Genomic DNA, 16,237 nt, shown 5'->3' with positions numbered 1-16,237 from the left:
ATAAAAAATGTACCGAGAAATCAGCAGTAATTGAATTTATTTTGGGAAATCTATATCTCAGGAATCATTGGGCTTACAGATGTCTATTAGAACTTAAATCAAAGCTAGTTTAATTTGATATAAGGTTTATGAAGTTTTTTTTTATAGGAGTAGTAGTTTTCATGATATTTCCTAAAATAAATTTACAAAATGTTAATTTCTAGTTGTTGGGCTAATGTTTTTGTTTATGAAAAATCATTGAGAGTACAGATGTCAGTCAGCACTTGAATTAAAGCAAGTGTAATGTAGTGTATGAGCATGAAATTATGTTCGAACAACTATAAATCAATTTATTTTAGTAAATATAACGAACACTGATAATTCTGTGTTTGCGTGTAAATCAATTATTTTAATACTGACATGCCTGATGAAGACAGGGAAAAATGTATGTATAAGTTTGTTTTTTTTACAAATCTCGGTCAGTTCATCTACATATTATAAAATATTCTTATCAATAGCTCTAATTAGTCTCAAAATTTAATTTATTAAATTTAAATGTTTGTAACAAAATAAAGAATGATTTTTAATATTCCCAATGACGCGATGATTTCTTCTATTGTCTCAAGCAGCGACCAACTAGAGGAGCTCTTCGCATGTATTGTTACGTCCCTGTTTAACATTCATGAGATTTCTGACCCCAAAGGTCCGCTATCGTATTATCTTTGTATTATAATACAATCTGTCTTCTGTTATAAATTTCGCAACAGCCTAATCGAACCTAAATTAAATCGTATCCTATTTAAAAGAACAATCGGTCGGCAAATGTATGAAAAATGAGACCAAATCCGAATTCATTTTCTCAAAGAAGTGTTGGCTATTTCTTGTTTGGGAAACCCCTTACAAGGCCATAAGTAACTCAGATATCCCTCATTTTCCCAAAGGAGTTCTAATTCACTGTCGTATCGATTTCCACACAATATCCTCCGGCGGGAAGTCTACACTACAAGACAGGATCAAACATTCTTACCAAACTTAGATTTTTCTCGGTAAATCTAACCATAACCTATGTAAAATTATTATTATATAAAAAAATTATCTTAAAAAAATTTCAAACATTCTAAAATCAGGTGAATACATTTTTATTATTTTCATAGCGAATCCCATCAAATAATACAGGAAGAATTTCCTCACAAAAAGTCCTACAATACCCGTTGAGAATATTCCACTAACTAATTAAAATCAATTTAATAAAATATTTAAGTCGTTTTTTTTTATTGTATAAAATTTTAGTCATGCTAAATAAATTTAATTCATAGTTAAAAATTCCAACTAAAATTTTTATCATTTTTTTAGTGATATACTATTTCAGTGTTAAAAAAACGTGACATACAATGATATACTGAAATCAAATTAACTTAAATTTATATAGTATTCTTGTAGGAGGATAGTCCGGATGGCGGTCAATAAAGGTATCAAAATAGTAAAATAGAACGAACTTTTTTAAACTTAACCAACAACGTGAGGGTTGTCAGAATAAAGTGCTGCGACCAACATCTGTTCTATCTAGTTTACAATCTATAGTTTTCTATTTTACTATTTTATTATTTTTGATGCCTTTATTGACCGCCACCTGAACTATCTTCCTATAATCTTCTTTCAATATTATATAGTTTTTTCTTGCCTTAAATACAAAAATAATATTTTATACCTATATAATTTTTGTTCCTACAGATTATATGAAATAATTGTAGTAAAAATGTGTGAGATATAAACTCCACAAAACTATACTGTCTTTCAATTATTCTTTTTTTTTTTTTTAATTAAAATTATTAAAATTTTTTTAAAAATTTATTTATTGATATTTACAACTGTACACACATATATACAACAAGTAAATTTGCTGTAGGTGGCATAGTAACATGATAAAAACATGTGGAGGATCTACCCACTGATAGAACTCCAATAACATTTCTAGAGAAGAAGATCTCGAGGCCATCTTCTTTTCAGACGCCTAGGAGGATTATTAGGTTGGTTGAGAAGTTTATTATGGAAGGAACGGTATCTGGTTTGGCCAAATCGGCAACATATGGAATATTGAGGTCCTGATGGATGACTTGATTTGTGACAAAGTAAGGAGCATTAAGGATTTTACGAAGGATTTTGGACTGTAAGGATTGGATTCTGGAGGAATTTGATGGATTAGTGGAGCCCCAAAGCTCAACTCCGTATGTCCAGGTAGGCCTTATAATAGTCATGTAAATCAGTCTTTTGTAATGGATTGGCAATTTAGACCGTTTGTCTAGTAAATGTTGCAATAGTCGGAATCTACGAGCAGTTTCTTGTCTTTTTAGTCTTGTATGAGGATTCCATGTCAGTCGTTTGTCGAGATGTAGTCCTAAGTAACGGATCTGTTCGACAGGAATAAGTGGGGTATTATTAAAGGATATTGTAGGGGAAGAGGTCATGGTTAATTATTCTTAATAATAAACTTTCACTTTTTATTTTAATAACTTATCATAAGATCACTCAGTCACTCAGAAATCAAAACATTGAAATTTTTTTTTCTTTTTAAGCTTAAAAAATTTATTATTTGGTAGTGTTTTCTTCCATTCAAAATATTCTTAATGGTCTTTGTCGGGCTATCTATTTAAGTTTGTACTATGTTTGACGTCATGCTAACATGTTCGTGACTCTTAGAATAAACTAGTCTTGGCATATATCTACGTCATACATAAATTAACAAAGAAAATAATTAAGAAGTTATTGTATTTAAAATAAAAACTGGCAATACATTCTTGGTCCCCAAATGGTTAAGCCTAGAAGAGAGTTAGGTCGTGTTAAATTCAAGATTACATTAATCCTTGACTCCGTAACTTACCATGAATATTCAAATACAGTGAATGAAGATTTGAATGTCAACTTACTTTCTCTATTTTTGCACTGTTTTTTTTTTTAATTTATTTTAATTATTTTTTATGTTTTTAAATCGAATAGATTTATATAATTCCTATTAATTTCAACATAACAAATCAAATGTGATTTTTACTTTTAATCGAAAAATTCCTAAGAACAAATCTAAAGCATAACAATTATGGGCGTTATAAATGACTATTTTAAATTTAATACAACACAAATAATATTTTAAAAAAAATAAAAAACACGTACGTGGGTTGAGTCTTCGACTTGAATACTGCAAAAGAAGACTTACCTGAAACAAAAAAAAAAAATAATAATTAAAAGAAAATAACATAATAGTTACATTTTTAGTTTATAAAAGTAAATAATAATTATATGAGTACATATTTCGTTCAAATATAATAGTTAAGCACATAGCCTACATAAAAAATATAGATAATGAAAACAACAAATGGAATTCATAAAATATATAAAATCAAAATTTAGATATATTAGTACAAGGTATAACCTACTTTTTTTTTTTTTAATTCATAACATATAACAACTACTGGTAGTAAATAGTCAGAAATTACTATGTAAGGACATTCAAATAATTTTTAAAAGCAATAGGAAATACAAATTTAATTTATAGTAGTAATAAAAATTAAATTATAACTTCATCTATACTAATTCAGAAACTAATTCAGAAAAGAACCACTTTAAATCATTCTAACAAGAGATTAAGATGTCATGTTGACCCAGTGAGTTCAGGCGCCAATTATACACTCTCGTGTCATAAGCGAAGGCGTTTGAAACGCCGAAAGCATGACCAAAATTCAAAATTTTTACTTAGCCCTACCAAACTAAATGATATCCTGCATTTTGGTGTAACTAAATAACAAAAATGAGAATGATATTCAATGGTTTAAATAACTAGTTTCAAAAATGTTTATTCACTGAATATGTAGTGTTTGAACTTAGCAAGTCATATATTTCACATAATTATATTTTTTAAAGGAATAAGAAATTTCGAAAAAAATTCCAATTTTGTGTGTTATGTATGACATTCCTAAAATACATTATTATTGGGCATAGTTTCCAATCGATATGAACAACGCATATTTCGTAGATTCATTCTGGCTTAATAAAATGACATATAGGCTAGAGTATTTTAAAGTATAGGAATTGAGGAAACAAATGAAATAAATTTTAATTAGATGAATATTGCATACATGTGGGAATGTGTTAAAATGGAATTATTTAATTTGAGGTTTTCTTTATCTCGCGTTTATCTTATTTTATCGGTATTATATTGTTTTACTTAATTTGTTTGCACTTGTAATATTTTTTTATTCTATTGTTTATTTTTTCATTACGATCTTGCCCTGTGCCCTGTATGAATAAATATATAATTGTGCCAGTTAGTATAATTATTCTATATTAAATAAATTTGCGAAATAAACACCGTTGAAAAACTGCATAAAATATTTTTCTGCTACTAATCGCATGGTTTTGTTTAGTTCTGTTTGTATCCCAAATTACAGAATCCTCGATATAGATGACATGAATAATCATATCCTCGATATGTCTTACTTGTATCGTTACTTTTGATTATCCTATTATTTTTTTGTTACCTTCCTTTGTTAAAGTTTAATTCATTTACTAACAAACAAAAGGTTTTATCAATCAGAAACTATTACTACGTCCCCATTTCTTCTATGGATAATTGTTCGAAACTTTATGATTCCGATCAGAGAGCTCTCTGAAGAAGCCGAAGAAGCTAAAAATAAATGTGTAGGAGAACAAAGGAGAATATGGATTTGTTGAAACGTTTGATTTTGAGCTCGGATTCTTGGGCTGAAGAGCCTTTACTCGCGACGCAGTCGAAGAAAATTATGGAGTCAAATCGATGACGAGGAATGATTTATTTTTTCAATTTAACTATTTTAATTGTTATTATGTTCAATATATCCATATGTTTAATGTAATAATTTTTGTAGCACCGAAAAAAAATTAAAATGTTTATAGTATTCAGAAGTTCGTACTATATTTTTCTAATAAAAAAAAAAAATGAAAATTACTACTAATTTCTATTTGAGAAAGAAAATGATTTTTTTTTTTTTTTTTTTTTTATGAAGAGTTTCAACAAATTGGTAGTCTCCTGACTTCATAGTCAATGACCGGCACATTTTTACTAACTGTTTTGTATAGATAAAGAAAACTGTTGATTCCAACAAACTGGAATAGCAGAGCTTGGATAATGTTGCATAGCACCCTTTTCTTCGCGGTAATGTTGTCAATATGAATATTAGTAATATTTGTACATAGTACAAATGCTTATTGCCTAACACTGATTTGGACACTAGTCGATAATCAATATAACAGACTCATAATCAAAGTAATAGTTCATAAATTAGCTGTAAAAGTACAACATTTTGTACTACAGAAATGAAAGATGTGGCTCAAAATTATCCCTTGTAAATATAAACTTAAACTTTTTTCTTGAAAATATTTCAACCAATTAATGAGTAAACTATTTATAAATAAGCTAATATTCTATCAAGTTCGACATGTGAGCTGAAATAATTTCGATAGACGGGTCGATTTTATTTCGAGGTGGCCCCACTAAATAAATTTTGGCCTTTCCCCTATGGTTCGTATCGTCTGTTCTTTTGGAGAACATCTTCTTCTTTTATTGGCACAACAGGTGCAAGAAGCTGCCCTTGGCCTGCTCAACAGCTGCCAACCATCTCTCTCTATCTTCTGTAAGGGTAACAGGGACCCTCAGTTGTCGCAGATCCTGCTTCAAAGCATCCATCCATCGAACCTTCGGCCTATCACGTCGCCGCACACTATCTGGAATGGTAATGTACAATTTATGAGCCACTCTATCCTCGTTCATCCTCATCACATGGGCAAGCCTTTAAGCCTCTGTATCCTGATATACAAGGAGATGCTACATTCCTTGTAGGGCCCAAACAGTTCACCATTTTTCCTTCTTCGCCATGTACCATTCTCGCATACGGGCCCTATGATCCTCCTCAGAATTACCCTTTCAAACCTGTTTTAACGTGCAGTTTAATGCTGTAATTGCTTAGGGATTGATGATAGAGCTAAGTTAAGAAAAGCTTCTTTCCACTTCGAAATTGTAGGGGCCTATTACAAAGCGACTCTGCGCCTCTGATCCAGTGACTTCTTACCCAATACCATAATCTTCGTTTTTTTCCTTCAAAGAAAGTTGGAGATTAAATTATTTTAAAAAAATAGATTACAATATACAATTTTATCGGTTTCGCATATGTAATATTAATTTACGAATATTTTTCAGCTGTTGTTAAGGTCAATGAATAAAAAATTTAAAACAGAAGGTTCTTCTATTTTCAATTTTAAATTAATTTTCCAAGAGATGGAATCTGAAGACGAGTAGGCTCTAGAGTTAGTTAATAATCTTGTTATTTCTCAACTTTTAGCATTAATACGAAGTATGAACTGTTTTATATTTTGTTAGTTTTCTTATTGCTAAGTTTAACTGTTATTAGCCATTTTGAAAAATGTGTATTTGTATTTATTTATTTTTTCCTAAATATAAATTATTTTGTTATTATTTGATCAGTTTTAATTATATCGACTTATATTTTATTTATACACACCATACTTGTATTTTTTTTAATTTTAAATTTTGGAAGTATTATTGTTATCATTTACATTTTTTTTATATTGTATATTATAGCAGCTTGAATTATTATTCATTAATAAAAATATTATACATAAAAAAAAAGTTTGAACATTTAATAGAAAAAATAAATCATCCTCATATATATAAATAGAATATGAGATTTTATTTACTAATGAAAAAAATAAAATAAAATATAACTCATATTTTCATATATAAATAAACAGTTTTCTCTGGCGTGTTAATTAATTAAGTAGTTATGAGATAAATATATTTGTTTACCAAAATATAAATTAATATATAATTTACTATTTGAAAAATAGTTGAATAAACAAAACGAAATTTTTCCTTTAAATGAAATTTAAACACGAACTGTGGAGAAAACTCGGCGTTCTTCTAGTGTTTAATCAGGAATAACAGTTTTTGTAAATGTCCAATCTATTTTTTCGCTGGAAAGAATTCAAGACAGCGATAAGAAAACAAAAGGTCTGTACCTTTTAAGTTGACTTTCCTTTTTTATCCCTCACTTTTCTTAAATAGCTTAAATTACCAAATTAAAACCCTCTTTACGTAGAAATTTAATAGAAAATATTCCCCTACCGTTATAATTTATAATTTATTTATTTGTGAGATAATTACTGCAAAAGAAAAAATCAACCTCAAAAACTGAATGAAATAGAAGTATGTGGTACTTATCCATCATATTATTGAATGTCCCAATCTCCTCATTCTTTTAATAATCGATATGTGCTGAAGAATCAGCAGTTTGAATCCATATCTAACTGGCGATATTACTTCTGTGCCAATAAGGTCTTGTTTAAATGTGAAAAATAAGTAATATCTTACGAAACCTGATAAGAAAGAGAAAGTAAATTCACAGATCTGTTTCTTCATAATTTTAATATTCTAAAATGTATTTTCCTTGTTATTTATATTATATCAAAACGATTTAGTGCAAAAGGTGATGTCCAATTCCATTAAAAAAAAAAAATGTAAATTAATAAATTATTAAGTGGATACCTTTTTAAGAAATTTAGGTTAAATTATTATTTTCTTTATTCCACCAACGAAAGAAAAAAAATGAATTATAATTTGTTTTTAATCCCCTGATTACTGAGAAGAGGTTTTAAATAATCCTTTTTTTAATAGATTGAAATAATAACATAAAATCAGTAATTTTATAATAAAATTATCAATTATATTATGCATTAAGCTAGAAGAAACAGCTAGAAATTATTCCTTATCATGATCTTTTTTTTTCAATATTTCCCTAGAAGGAGTTGAACTAAAAGAAGAAAAAAATAAATAAAAAAAAGAAACGGTAATAGGATTTAAAATTGAAACATCATAATTCCAGAGATCATTATAAATTCCAGTCGTAGTTAGAAACAGAGGAATAGAAAACGTGTCGAGATTTTAAAAGATGGTACATAATTTATTTTCAGACAGTGTAAAATGGTATTTTACGAACATTGACGAATCAGGAGGATATGCTATATAAAAATATTCCTTTAAGAGGAATCCATAGATTTATCAAAACTAGTAATCAGGGGTTATATAGTATACAGAGATTTAATGATAATATTTCAAACTAAATCCTATAGTTTTAGGCAAAGGATAAATACGAAGGTGATTCCCAAACTAAGATGCAAAATTCTGTTCATTTTCTACAATATTAACATTATTTTAAATTTGTTTTTAAGATAATCACTACTTCGCTCTATGTATTTCTTATGACGATATGGCAGCTTTTTTATGTCCATGTCATACCAGTTCCCCGCCATGTCCTTGAGAAAGCCTTGGATCTCCTTTTTGCACCTCCTCGTCGGATTCCTGTGAATTATTAGTGAAGTATGGACGGTTAAGAGGCAGGTGTGGCAAGAATGAGTAGCAGCCTTAAAGTTCACAAAATTAAATAATTGGTTAAAATTATGGCAACAATGTTTCGGAATCGAGTAGTTTCTTTTGGATAAATTTATGCCTGCTAGAACAACAATAAAAGTAGAATAATAACACACAAACATTCTATGATCCGGAATTGGCGCCCAGAAAATAAATTTGTACTGAAAGCGATTCAGCTCCGACGAAAAGAACCGAAAATGAGAATTAAGGTATTTCTTAAGGTACTTACGTAAAAAACTTCGTACTTCGTAAAAAATATAGAGAAGTGATGTTTATGCTCAAAAATATTCCAATAAACAAATTTTCTTCCCTTGAAATGATTTATACATTTTAAAAAATTTCTTGTATCTAAAAAAATGGTAACCTTATTTATAGGATTAACCTCAAAGAGAGACACCTACTTAATCTTAAATTTTATATTTAAACCATTTTTAAAATATTTAAAAATTAAATTAAAATAAAAACTTAATAAAAAGAAAACATCATCAAAGACAACGGTGTCCTAAGACCTCTAAGAAAAATTAAATTAATTAGGATTCCAGAGAAAAACAGATGTTGGTCTCTCGGATGGAAGGCAAACAAGATTATAAAAAACTAATTACTGATTTAACTAATCTAATCAAGATTCAGTACACCACATCAACACTCTTCCAGAAAGTGGCTATTAAATTTAAATTTCTTTTTTATGCTACAGTCTACCGAAAACATTGTAGATGGCAATGAATTATAAAATAAATGCTTGATTCAGTAAATGCTTAAATAAGTAGCTATACTTTATTAATTTTTTTTTCTGTCCCTCCTAGTCTACAGAACCATAGATGTATTTTTGGCTACTTAATTTTAAGAACAAAAATTAATATTAGGGACGTGACGGCCATGCGGTTTGGGGCGCAGGTCCCAGTGCGCTCGGTCGGAACATTGTGGGTTCGATTCCCACCTGAAGCAGTTAAACATTCATTTTTCGGCGGTCCCGAAGAATGAATCTTGACACTCCCACCTTGGTTAGTACGTGGTGGCAACCTAGGTAGCCGTCAGGGGCTAACGAGTAAATGCATATCCTATTAGTATGTTTAAAGGTCAGGAAACGATTGTATGCATATAGACAGTGAATTTGAGAGTTTTTCTTAAACTTAAATTTAAATTTACTAAACAATTTTTTTATTACCGACGTTATTACTTTATCTATTGGAAACGTTTAATTGAGTGGGTATCGCTGAGCCTAGGATCAGTTCTCGACAAACTTTCTTGCACTCAAGCGCCCAACTTAACATATCGTTCTATTTAAGAGACCTGGCTGGTATCGAAACGCTTACACTCTATTACGCTTAACTTAAATGTGTAATTTTATTACAAGCTCTACTTATCTAGGATTGGATTTCTTTGTTAGCGCACTGAATGCTTACTCAAAACCAGTTATTATATAACATTTTAAATAGAATTTTTAGTCATTCAATATGACTTCACTGTTTATACCATTCCTATACATATATTAATATTAAATTGATATTTCTCAAACTAGTCCTGATTTCTTTAAAATCTATACGACAGTTTCCTGCAATCCTGAGAGAACTTCCACTTTCTTCGTTCTGTACACGAAGTTCTTGTATCGCCTTCTTGATCATTAGCTGAGAGAACAAACCTTCCATCAAAGTTGGAGCCTTTTATCTCACAGGATAAACTCTTGTGATAATTTATAGTAATGCTATTGAATATATCTGAGGCTCAAGTGTACAGATTTTTTACAGATTAAAAGTCGTTCTGGTGTGTGAACTCGTAGTGGCTGAGAGTATAAAGCCGTCATCTCAGCAAACTCTAGAGTCGAAGGCTATTCGAATATGGGCGGGTTGAAATTTATTTCATTGGGACTCAACGCAATGAATCTCGATCTTCCCACTCTGGTTAGAATAGGTTGGCAACCTGTAGGAAAACAATCCGATATGCCAGAATCTTTTTTCAGCAGTTTCAAACATTATTGATTCGATTTTCTTACATGTTTAGTTTTCTCACCGAACCAAATCTAATTCGAATTACGTCTAATACATAGGTGTAAGATAAAATATTTTTCCTTGAAATATACTAATCACCTAAAAAAAATGACATTGTAGTAACTTATTAACTCAACATGCGAACCCTTAAAATCAAACCCTTATTAAAAGGAGTAATACTCTTTTCATGAATTTATTCTTTTACGATTATTCCGTATAAATTAATAGTTTGATTGCTTTGGTACTCTTCAAAGCTCGGGTCGTAAGTTTTACAAGACTAAATTTTCCAAAACGTTGAATGAACTCTGCCATGAAAAATTACTGATCATCCATATGGTAATGCTTTGTGGGAATCAAGTAAGACAATTCAATCAGTACAAGGAATGTCAAATAAAAAGGTTTTCCCTTGACTGAACCTGCCGGATTTAACAAAGAATTCCAAAGAGCTGTGAGTGAAAGAGGAAGAACCCACCGTTTAATTCTAAAGGCTAGGACGCCACTGATTCCTTCAATGTGATGAGGGTTTAATCAAATTAAATTGCAAATAAAAATAATTAAATTATAGACATAAAAATATCAATAAAGTATTGAAGTGTAAATGCTCTGTCTTTAGATACTGTAGAGATTTCATTATGATACAATATTATCTGGGATGCACCATTCTGTACAAAATAAAAACAAAAATTACAATTAGTTCAAAATGTGATTCCAAAATCGCAGTTTATGTCCCATAGTTTATAAGGAATAATCAATTATATCGCGAACTATAACTGGAAACAACATATAGGTTCCCATTCCCAGTTACGAGAAGCTTTCATAGGAAATCCAAATACATCTTGCAAACTGAAACTCAGACTAATGCACGACATTCCGCTATAAACTTTATTATTATTTAATTATTTATTTTATTTTATTTTATTTTTTCTCTCTGTAATTTCTAAAATTATTACATATTCATTATACAAGTCAATTATTCACTTCATAAATTCTATAAATATTAGTTTTTGTTTGTTGATTATTTTTTCTTTATATTGCGTATCATTATTGTGATTTTTTAAATTATATTGTTTAATTTTAAATCATTTATTATTTATAACATAGATAATGTTTAAAGGTGTCTTTTGCATGAAATCCATATAAAACCAACTAGCTGATCTGTTAATAAGGAATAATATAAAAACCATAAAAATAATTTTAAAAAGTATTATATTTATTTAGGCGTCTAACAAACCATTAGTATGGTCACTAATTCCATAAAAACAGAATATTTGTTTTTGTTTAGTGGCATAAAAACCATTTATTTCTTATTTAACTCTGATTACATTTTATATATCTTTTTAAATTTTATTGAATTAATTTTATTTTTTTATTATTTGTATGTTTTTCTTCTAAATGTTATATTTGTGCCAGTAAATCTATTAATTTAACAATTTATCATCATCTCTAAGAATTTTTGCAATATGCGAGCAACGCAATTGAGGTATAACTTGAAATATGGCCATTCCTGAAATATATGACTAATTATTAAATTGTAGTTTGAAAACAGAATGTCAGCCCATATTTATACCACTTTCTTCTATTATTTTGTAACCTTAAGCTCTGGAAGAAGGAGTATAATGGTGGGAGTAAACTGGCAGAAAAAATGAAGCAAACAAGGCGGGCCTTATGTGCCTAACAGGGGCGTGGCAGCGGAGTAGGAGAAGAATATGAACCAATCACTGGCTGCTTTCCGTTTCATTGTAGATTACGGTGAACGTTCCTATTAGTCTCAAGGAAAATGCTCCAATCGTGGGTGTGGCAGTTTTAGCTTCACTTTTGCTCTGAATAAGAGTAGTGTATGCCACCCCTGCCTTAAAATGACATATAATTATTAAACATGGGTAAAAATCAATCGCGATGAAGCCATAGCTAAAACATTTATATATTAACAAATAAACATTTTATTCATAACAATTTTGGCTCTAATTTAATAACGACTAAGTTGTGCCCAACTATGATTAATTAATACGATCTATACTGCCATAGCGTTTAATTAAATTTGTGCATCTATTTTTTAATATTTTTTTAATTGTAATAAAGTAAAATAAATAAATGCTCTATATTTATCTTTGGAATTTAAACAGACGTCATATATGTATTTTACATTAATAATATCTAATTTTAGTGAATATTTTGGATAAGGTATTTCGTCAATTATATAGCGTAATTTCATTTAATTAATTTTTCATTTAATTTAATTTAACTTCGAAAAGGAATAGGATGTTTGTTGAATAATATCGCTAGGAACTTGTTGAAACCTTTAGCACTCGCTCTAAGTTAGAGATATAATCTGCATATCCTAATTTCTTAGTTCATGTTTTTATTCATGTCTTGCTGACTTACCATTCTACTACAATGCAGGTGTTTTCTTTTGCTCTTTACCACAAAATGAGAGAAACAGCTTGAGTTGATTAAATTATAAAATACCTAACTCGACTTTATGTATTTTTGCATAGATAAAGCAGTTATTTATTTATGATATACAATGGTTCGTCGCTATACTAGGCTAAATAGCACCGATATAATACCCGAGGAATGTACAAACCAAAAGGAATGTTGGTGGTTGGGGATCTAATTAAGGTAAATACATATTTATATATTAGGAAATTAAAGTAGTGGATGAAGTACAGATAATGCTGGATGGAATTTAAAAAATATATATGAAAAGGTAACAACAAAAAAATAACTAGGTAACAAAAGTAAGATTTTTATGATAAAGTGAAAATTAAAAAAAATAAATAAATAATAAATATGCGGGAAAGTACAAGAAAAAGGGAAACACATGCGCACTAGAAGTATTTTAACGTTAGGTTACAAGACTACTACATTACTTGACGAATACAGAAAAAATGAAGCCAAAAAGGTGGGCCTTATCCGCCTTCCAGTGGCGTGAAAGAAGAGGATGGGAAGAGTACGAGCCAATCACTCGCTACTTTTCTGTTTCAGTTTAGATTACAACACGCATTTCTTATTGATGGGTACTTTTTTGGCTTCACTTTTGCTTTGAAGGAGACTATGGTTAACCTACTTTCCAATACTACCAAGTATCTGTTTACATCAGTAGGCTTTAACTTTATTCGTTTATTAATGAAAAATATTAACCTCAAAATACAATTAAGCGCTCAACATACCTCATTCGTAGTCACTGAATGCGGAGTTAAAAATCCCCTTTGCGCTTATGGTAAAACAAAAAAAAAAATGTATTTTTGTTCATTAAGAATAATACCATTAGTAGTTTACACATATATAATACATGAAACGTATTCATACTTTAGTGTGTCTTCTCCCAATATTCAAAGCAATATTTAAAAAGCCCCTGAAATTAGAAACGCCGTGAAACCCGCCCCTCCCGCCCTCCGTGGTAGCCTTACTTTGACTTTTATATCAGACAATAATAGCGAGTAGGTTCATGCCGTTTTTCAATTTCAGACGTTTTTTAAATATCGTTCGATTTAACTTTTAAGTCTCCTCTACCCGTTTTAAGCTAATGTTTCAAAAGTGATATAGGGCCGTCGTTTTCTGGGGGCCTTAGTGGGGCGGAAACTTTAGGATAGTTAAATCCAGCAATATTTAAAAACCCTGTAATTGCTGGATTTTGTTTTCGAATATGTTAAATTAAATTATACAAAATTCCCTTAGGTTATTTGTTTGTTTGGTTGAGTGGCGCCAAATTTCATTGGTCATCAACGCCATTTATATTTTATTTAATTTTGCTAATATTCGTTATATTTTATTTTTTTTTTAATTTGATTATTTTATTTATTTATTTTATTTTATAATTTTTTTTTCCCTTCCGATCAAGTTATATTTTTGTCAGTACATTTTGTGATTTCAAAAACTGAAACACCAATTCTATTGCCTTATCATCGTCTCCAAGGGTTTTTGAGATATCTTGGCTTAGTCCCAAGCTATTGAGGTGTGGTGTAAAATATGGGCATCGTTGGAAAACATGGCTTATTGTTAAATTGTTATTGCAATACTGGCAGTTCGGAGGCGTTTCTTTTGAAATAAGATAGGAGTGGGTGAGCCTCGTGTGACCTATTCTCAGCCTGGTCAGTACAACTTCCTCTCTACGGCATTTGCGACTGGAGGTACCCCAGGGCTTGACATTCTTTTTAATAATTTTTAACTTATTCATTGGGCTTTCGTTCCACAAAGATTGCCATTTATCTTTGACTTCCTTTACAAGAGGCCTGCATATCTCTGACGGAGGTAAAATTGCTTTACCCCGTCCCGGAAGCGCGAGTGCTTCTCTTGCAGCGTGATCGGCCCTTAGGTTATGTTTAAAGGTTTACATGAATACCGTCTATAAATTTGGGCCTTAACGACACTAGTATTATCACCAAAATTCTGAACATTTTATTTGAGAGGTGTGAAATTAAAATCACTAATGAAAATTTAGTAGTAGTTTACAGAGGGGTAGAGCCAAAAAAACTAATAAATATTCTGATTGCATATCATTTTACATTAAATAGCTGACTATCGTAAATGATGCTGGAACCCGTAACAGCAATTCCTTCTATCCAGCGAACAACGAATTATAATGACCAGCTATAAGTTCCGAGCAGATTAGCAATAATGAACGAGATATTGCTAATCGCTCCTAGCTAAATTTATACCAATTTAAAACCACCCTTCATTCGCCTAAATCTTATCAGGTGCCCTATGAATACTAGTGCTAGATAAATATACAATTCCGCTATCCTTATCTTCGGCCCCTGTTTTAGTTTCACTGGGACGTGACTTCAACCACAGCCTTGTTTCATAATGAAAGTTAATACTATTTGTTCATAAATAAAGAACTATAATTTACAAGCACTTTACTTTTTATTTCAAAAGGAGACTTAATCGATTTTTAGGCACGAAAATTAGGATTGTTACTTATTTTTGGATTTATAATAGACCAATATTCGGTTTAAGTAAGTTAAGTAAGATTAGTAAGGAATCCACGAAGGGCGGGATTGTCTGGTCCATTTGTACTATAATATTTAAATGGTAACATTTGGAACATTGAATTTACAAATTGCTATTTAATCGTTTCTAATTTTAATTTAGTATATATGTAACATAACTAAAACGTTTTTCTTCTGTTTTGGAAAATTATATTTATAGATATTTTTATAAATAATTAATGAAAAAGAAAAACATTTTATTGCCCATTAGAATGGTTTTACATTGAACACAATTTTTTTTTCAACTATTATTGGTAGATTGCCTTTTGTCGAAGTATAATAGTACAATAATAAAGTTCTATATTCAGAATTAAGAAGCAAGAATCTGTTATAATAATCACATTCTTTATTCGAAAATTATGAAAATGTGGAAAACACCACCAAGAATTGGGGATACTATGTAGACCATTTCTCATTACTGGTCTTAAGTCCCCCGATATTTGTTATCTTGCACTTTTTTTTTTCTTAACAACCTTTCCATAAACTGATTAATTCAAAAAAATTTAAAATAATTTCAAATCAATTTTTTTAAAAAAAATCTAATTTAGATTTATCATGGTAGAGATTTATGTTAAATAAAAAATTCTGTTTTGATATATTTTTTTCCTACATTATTTAAAGAGTATGTATATTACGTTAGAAAAAGAAAAAGAAAAGAAAGATCAGTTTTTTAAATTTTACTTTATTATGTCTGAAAAAGTTTTCTTCTTTAGTGATAACCACAAATTGCATTAGCAATTGATTCCAATGTGTTAAGAATTAATTTAGGAAAATGTTACAGAGGTCTCTCTATGTGCACATAAATTAAATAT

The 16,237-nt window shown here is 29.7% G+C and overlaps 1 protein-coding gene across 4 annotated transcripts in view; it reads right to left on the bottom strand.

The window, feature by feature from the left end:
- Positions 1–16,237, bottom strand: part of Ms (Myosuppressin) — a 377,051-nt gene that overhangs the window by 136,786 nt on the left and 224,028 nt on the right. For 2 of the 4 annotated variants that reach the window (XM_067052341.1, XM_067052340.1), the window contains exon 2: positions 3,145–3,187. The exons of the other annotated variants lie outside the window; for them this stretch is intronic. The gene's annotated coding sequence lies outside the window, so the exon portion shown is untranslated. The remainder of the gene's footprint in view (positions 1–3,144; positions 3,188–16,237) is intronic. 4 annotated transcript variants of the gene reach the window in all.

Source organism: Halyomorpha halys, unplaced genomic scaffold (assembly GCF_000696795.3).
Source record: "Halyomorpha halys isolate HHAL.00 unplaced genomic scaffold, Hhal_1.1 Scaffold155.1, whole genome shotgun sequence".
NCBI classification, from domain to species: Eukaryota; Metazoa; Arthropoda; class Insecta; order Hemiptera; family Pentatomidae; genus Halyomorpha; species Halyomorpha halys.
This window is presented reverse-complemented; position numbering and strand designations above follow the sequence as displayed.